The sequence below is a fragment of the Lethenteron reissneri genome, chromosome 41 (assembly GCF_015708825.2).
Source record: "Lethenteron reissneri isolate LAM-NWPU_2019-01 chromosome 41, ASM1570882v1, whole genome shotgun sequence".
In the NCBI taxonomy this organism is placed as follows: Eukaryota; Metazoa; Chordata; class Hyperoartia; order Petromyzontiformes; family Petromyzontidae; genus Lethenteron; species Lethenteron reissneri.
The window spans coordinates 1,957,066-1,964,846 of record NC_083819.1 but is presented as its reverse complement, the minus strand read 5'-3'; positions in this window follow the sequence as shown (position 1 = coordinate 1,964,846).

Below are 7,781 nucleotides of genomic sequence, written 5' to 3'. Positions count from 1 at the left end.
CCACCACTCTCCCTTTATAAATGATGCATGGAGGTTGCAGGCTCGGCAATTGCACACACGGGGATAAGGAGGGCTGGTGGTGGAGGGGGCGGAGGTAGCCGCGTGCATGAGCTGGTACGTGTGGCTGTGTGGGGCGGTTGTGTGCACAACAACGAGCGGAACGCAAGTGGGCACGGTGGTGGGGAGTGGAGCTGGTGCCTTCCTACCGGTCGTCATCATTTCGCACCTCCTACTGGCGCGGTTGGCTACGTACGATGCGAAAGAAGTTCGGCGTGCGTACATCTCGGTCAGTCAGCCCATGGGCACCTGGGTCTGTTCCGTGACGCTCCTGTCAGTGAGCCTTCGACAGTTCACGTGGCCTCAAGGTGCACCTAGCCTGGCACAAGCGCGCCGTGGTGACATTGCTGTGCAGGGCAGAGAGCTGTTGCTGCTGCTGCCTGGCAGCTGCATGTACACCCTCGCCGTTATATTAAGTCCGTGCGATCGGGGTGAATACAAAATGTCGTATTTGTTCACGTTGCAAGTGATTGATTCTAAATTATGATTGTTGTTTGTAATGTTGGGTTAGAAAGACTTCGTCTGTGCTCTCCAGGTGCCTGGGTGAAAAGTCGCGTGATAAGTTTTTGCCCAATACTGGCCAGCTGGTTCCAAAAACTGAATAAACCAAACTAATTATCTGCAGATTTTCATAAATGAGTCACGCACTTAATGTCACGTACATTCCCTTCCGAAGAACAGTCCAGCCTTTTCCCCCGTTCAAGGAAGTTATTGTTCTTCACTTTAGTCCAGTTACTCATTTGTGTTGCACGGTGCAACTGACGTTTTCTATTGATGTTCGCTTATCCCACCTTTTATCTGCTTATAAACCTCAGCCCCAGCGAGACGGATCTGTACCGGTGTTTTGTTCTGCAAATATTGTGTTCGATGGGCTATGGGTGTCACGTGACGAGACCATGAATCTCACGCAGCAGTGCAAGCCCTTCGTGATCGAGAATGGCCCACGCAAGCGGACACTGCAGAGCTACCTCTGAGTTCCCTTCAAGTCACTACGTCCATTCAGTAGACGGGGGGCATCACTTTCCCGCCAGCCCTGAAATATGAGAGTGATGTTTGTCACGACGGGCAAAGCAATTGAGGCAAATTAATTCAAGAAGCAAAAATGTACGTGTTGGGGTTGCTTGTACAGTCATTGGCGACCGGGTTGAGGTCATCAACTCAGCACATTTGAGATCCTGGTGAAGTCAAAAACTATTTCGATCAATCTAATTTTTGAATGTGTTATTATTTTGTTGCAGTAAAGATATCTTACGTTTGAGCAATTTGGGTCAAAAATAATTCCGAAGGCGACGGTCATTACATCCTAATTTACGAACCGAACAAATTGAAGCGTTGCGTTTGTTGTTGTGGCATTCATGTTTAAAAATAAAGTGCTTTGTATCTGCAATGCATGTGTGGCCCTGCATGCAGACATGAATACATGGGTGGTGTTGCAGCACACACATGTTTAACAATTGATCTGAAGACAGGCAATGAGTAGCATTGGGGTGTATTACATTTGTAATCAATGCGTTTGCAATTTGCTTTTGTTCGTCATCTTTCGATTGAAACGCGTAAGATTGTCCATTTGTTTAGTGCACCTCAAAGTGCACCTGGCCTGGCACAGTCGCCGTGGAGACGTCACAGACGCTGCATGTTTTACACAATGGCTTTGCGTGATCCCCGCAGCAACGAGAGAGAGAGAGAGGCCGCTGCAGTCAGCACAGTGTTACAATCAAGAGGTCAAGAGGTCAATCTTGCATCAAGTTATGATATCGCATCCTGGCACTTCACGGAATTGCAAGGGAGGGGTCAACGTGTTTGACCCACACCCCCCGCCCGTGTATGATCAATAAAACATCAAGATAATTCTATTTTAGTTTTTTATATACACGCAAAATTACAGTTAATGTAAGATTAATGCAAATATATGTGATGTGGTGCTTAGAGTCTTAGACGGTGGATTTCCTATGGATAGACTTGACCCCACCGTCGTTCCTATGAATTCCCACCAATGGCATCAGAGTGGTGTTGAGTGGCAGCTGTACTCATTTGAACAGGAAACCACTGGTTTTTTTTTATTCGCATCAAGTCTGTCTATGGGAACAAAACAGTCTGTTCGACAACATGAAATAAAGAGATGAGACACGTCTTGTTTTAATCCTCTCTCGCCTTAAAATAGGCGTTATTTAACAGACCCTGTAAACTACGTGTGTGTGTGTGTCCGCTACCACCCACGGCTATTCCACTGGGACGTAATTAATTCCCTCGTAGCGTGTGGTCTCAGCAACGGGGTTTTGTAACCCACCAAACACGTCCGATGACACATCACTGCACCACCACCACCATCTCGTAAATGGGCCAGAGCCGAAATCGGTACCACCACAGGCGGCATAACTTGAGCCGCAGTAGCGCGGTACTCATGCGGTCAAATGAAGAGCTAGGTACTCGCTATCCCCCCCTCCCCCACTCATTTCAAATGATGATCACATTCACTGGTTCACAACTTCGATTTAAAGCTTTCGTGACTGCAGGGATTCTTCTTCTTGGTTCTTTCGGTAAAGTCACGTAGAAGGGAAATAATAAAATAATAAAAAATAAAATACAATTCTCACGACGTTTCGGCCACGCTGTCTTTCCGACAGACCTGTTCTTCACCTGAGGACGGCTGCTTGCGTTGTGGCCGAAACGTCGTGAGAATTGTATTTTATTATGTTTTATTTTCATTATTTTATTATTTCCCTTCTACGTGACTTTACCGAAAGAACCAAGAAGATGGTTCTAGATTTGAAGCTTTCGTGACTGCAAGGATTCATATTCTTAGGTTTTTTCGGTAAAGTCACGTAGGTAAAAAATTAAAATTAATAAAAGTAAATTAAAAAGTGACTTTACCGAAAGAACCAAAGAATAAGAAGATGGTTCACAACTGTTTGCGGCCAACAGCGAAATGCCGGAGACGAAACGCCGTGTATCGCCAAGAGACAGCTGCCCGCTGCTGCTGCAGCAGGCGGCGTGGCTCGCGCTCATTAGGCGACACGTGTTGTGTTTTCGCTCGAGCGGAGGACGCGTGGCCTTTGTTTATGATTCAGGGTTAGATGCCATTGGGGGGATGCGGAGGCGCAGCCGTTAGCACACCGCGTGCGCTATGAACGGGCCCACCCGAGTTTGAATCCCGGCAATGGCTAGCATCGGTAGCGAGTGATATAACGTGTCCTTCATCCAGCAGTGAACAAAACAAGGCTGTACGTTAATTTTATAGTGTGAACCTGGATTTAACTGACAAGTTGGTTTATGGACGGGAGTACAGCAAGTAGACCTGGTCATGCGTGTTGGGGTTTTTTTTCCTGGGAAATCCTGCTTCGTCTCACACACATCAAATATTCTGGAATAGTTAATTTGTATTCTTGGTTCTTTCGGTAAAGTCACGCAAAAGGGAAATAATAAAATAATATAAATATAAAACAATACAAATTATTATTTCCCTTCTGCGTGACTTTACCGAAAGAACCAAGAAGATGAATCCCTGCAGTCACGAAAGCTTTAAATCAAAATAGTTAATTTGGTCAAATATTCCCTATCAGGGTCGTTCTACAAGAGCATTGAGGCTTCGTGATATAAATATTATTATCGAATGATGAATATTATTTCAGCAGTATTATTAAAATGGTAGTAATTGTGACATGAATAATGCCCCGGGGTATAGATATCTTAGAATTCACCGCATTGGTTCCTCGTGAGCTGCATCGGTTATCAGCAGCTTGCTGGGTCTTGTGCATAATTTCTAAGGCTCAAATTGGACAGGACGCGTCATATTAGAGACGTAATATTGACTGAAGTGGGCTTTGGCAGGCCACGTCACGAGAAGAGAGACTGGCCAGTGGGTGAGAATGACAAGAGTGACAACCAAAGGAGCGAACAAGACCAAGAGGACATGGGAGATGGAGCGTCACCTTTGTGACTTCCTTCAGGCTATGTAACTTACTCTGCCATATTCCACGTCAAAAAAGCTTCATAGCTCATCAGGATCCTCCAGCTTAATAATGTCTATGTGTCTATTGATATCGAGCGTTTGATTCAACTCATGTGCAAGAGCCAGATGGATTGTTGTATTGAAATATCATTAGAGATGGTAATGGCGTATGGGAATGCCTTCATCCAATAGTGTATCGTGGCTAATGATAATGATGATGAAATGGTTTGGGACACTTCTTTCATTAATTCTGATTAGATAAACGGGACTGGCACGTCGACCAGTCCCGAGACTTAATCTCAAGAGGACAGGACCAGGGGTAGCATCTTAGGAAAAGATCAAGATTTTGTAACATTACCACTGGTTTCCGATGCATCTTGTTGCTGGGCTTTAGGAAATTACGCAAGGGCTCCTCTGATCACTCAAGCTCTTGTGTGCGTGTGTTTGTCTGGAAAATCACTTGTTACTGTAAACCTTATATAATACACTTGGAGGTCCAAGAGGGAAAATGCACCATTAAAATGTTTCACGAAATACATAAATGCATGATTGTGTCTGAACTATTGAGGTCATGGTGCTATACACTCTATGCCCTGGAATGATAGTAACTAAAAACACAATTAATTATAGCTTGTGAGCTTCGCTTACCTGCTGAAGCATACGGCCAGTAAACGTACCTATTGATGCAACCTCAATGAGGTGACAAATCGACATTGTAGTATCAATCTTTCATAATCCAGAAGGCAATAACTATTAAACATAAATGAAATCATACCTACGTGACGTTACCGAAAGACCCAATAATATGAATTCCTACAGTCACGAAAGCTTGAAGTCAATAAATGAAATCAGGGCACAAAAATGTACTCCCCCTATGGAAATAGCAAATGTCGTATCTTAATGCATGAGTGTTCTGGAAAAAAGCTTAATAACCCACATAAGCTCCAATGTCCGAGAAATGTCGTTGTTATTGTTGTTGTTGTTGAGAATAGCATGATTTTAATTAATTATGAGCTTCATCCCATGAGAATCGGTTAGATGATACAATAAATTTAAATATCAAGTGTGTTGCTAATGCCATAACAGTTAAGGCAAAGGTGCCACTGCTGGTGTAAGCGCCTCCGCGAGCCCCTCAAGGTGGCGTTTGGCCTACTCTTCCCCTCTGACCAGACATCCGAAACAGAGGCGAGAGAACCCACACTTTATCCCAGAACACAGGACCTTGCCAATCGATAAACGGTTGTGCAACCAATTATACTGCCGGGTGGACAGAGGCGAGGGGGATTTAAGAAACTGGCACCAATGTCTCATCTGCCACGCCAGGAGTTGGAATGCAACCGGCGTCCTTTGGATTGCAAGTGAAAGTGTGCTGCTAGACATTACGCCACGGTAGCCTTCCATGACAGGTGATTTAAAAAAAATGCGTCGCGGGTTATAAAACATTTCAAGGACACCCTCCTATTATTGGTTTGCAGTAATTTGACCCAAATAGACGCGGCTATTTTTTGTTCACGCTGTTGACAGCCATCTCCTGCTACGAGTAACGCGAGGAATATTTTCTGTGCACACACAAATGAAGCGGTGGGAGAACAAACAAAAAAACCCGCCCGATGAAGACGTTGTCGGGGATTTTTTTTTACAAACACATCGGAGATACAGGGTTTCATGTGGACCCGTGACCTCTGAACGCGGTGGGGGGGGGGTTAGCACGCTAAGTGGCTCAGCCACACAAGCCCTCCTTTTCCACAACACGGAGAAGAATAAAAGGAGATTTGACATCGCAGTAAATTATTCAGCGGTCGGCATTCACGAGTCACATGAATACTATCAGCCGGAGGAATTTTTGTTTGAAAAATATATATCAGAGATTGCTTTCCCGCCATTATAATTCGGAGTTGAAGCTGACAATGTTAATTTTCTGTTGCCACAAAATCATCTGAGCAGACCACATGCAACACACACAAAAGCCCGTGGTGCCAGGTCTGAGGTCGTGACACCAAGGGCTCTATTCCTCCAAAACAAGGGACCAGCTTCCCCGGGAGTGCAGTTAAAATGAAAGTGCCTGGTGTCTCCAAAAATTACTGTCACCACCACCACCACCAGCCAATACAGTTGCTATGGCAGCGTGCTCTGGGTTTGCTCTACTTGAACCTTTTATACTTCTTACAAAAATACCTCATCTAGGTTACTGTTTACTATGTAAAATTATAAAGCTGCAGCCTTTTGTCTATCCACTGCTGGATGATGCATTTTGCCAGGTGGGGTTTAAACCATACTTCACCACGCTGGTCAGTGTGGGTTGGCAAAGCTGGGGCACTAGGACCGGTTGAGAAATCACTCACCACTGATGTCAGCCATGGCTGGGTTCACAGTGCAGTGTGGATAATTACCACTGTGGTATAGCACCAACCATAGTTTACAATATAGGTGTTTGTATGCTGTCTATTATATAAGCCTCGGCAGACTGAGGGCAAGTATTGTTATTTAGCACCTATGAAGGCCGGCACGATGCCCGACAGTGTGGGGATGATCTTCTTGGTTCTTTCGGTAAAGTCACGTAGAATGGAAACAATAAAATAATAAATATAAAACATAATTAAATAATTCTCACAACCTTTCGGCCACAACGCAAGCAGCCGTCCTCAAGTGAAGACCAGGTCTGTCGGGGAGACGCTGTCTTTTGTCTATCTAACGTCGTGAGAATTATTTTATTATGTTTTATTTTTATTATTTTATTGTTTCCATTCGACGTGACTTTACCGAAAGAACCAAGTCACGAAAGCTTTAAATCGAAAAGTGTGGGGATGGTTATCACCACGCCCGACCACCTTTGTATTCCATTCTCACACGCACTGCACCATATCCACACACACACACAATATGTATACTGAATGAGCAAGATTAATACTGTATCTTGAAAAAAAACTGACAAAATGTCGTAATCATAAATGGGAAATGGCTTGGTCTAAGCAATGATGCACATTTCGACTGGAAGCGCTGTGTAATCAGCAAAGGCGTGCAGACCAACAGCGACTGTGAATAAACAGCTGCTGCTGCTGTGTATTCGTGGCAGATGTGAAGTGGTTTAAACGGCCGTATCATGGAATACTGTGCTATAAACACAAAGCGCGGATACAAATAATTCATCATTTTTGACAGTGCTTCTTTCAACCCGCTGCTGAAGAACACCCGCATCTCCTCGTTGGTCTGTGGCTGGGGCTTGTTTGTTTGTTGAACTTCTTTCGCACCGTACGTAGCCAACCGTGCTAATCGGAGGTGCGGGGAGAGGGGGGACAACAAACTAACACACGAAGAGCAATACACCAATTTTCAATCTGGATTTAAAAGCGCATCGCTCCGAGCGGCTTCCTAATATCGGAAGGAAGAGCGTTCCGGACGGCCGCAGATGCACAACCTGAAAGCGCCACGCGATGCGGTGGCCGTCTTTGTTGGATCGAGCCAGCCACGCTTCCTCAACGCGGACCGATGAAGGCTGTGGGGAGCGGTGGAGCTGGGCCCAGGATACAATCTCTCAGTCGCCACTGATGTTAGCCGTTGCTGGGAGTCGAACTCAGGTCGCCAGGTTCATCGCTAACCACTTGCACCACCGAACTACCAATAAAAACGCAGGGATAATGATGAAACAATAGTTTACAGGCTGAAGGAGTTCTGTAAGGATGTTATCATTGCTTCATGACACAACTCTAATTACACATTTGGAATACAGTATCAATAATAATAATAATTTACAGGCCTTTGTCAATCCACTGTTGGA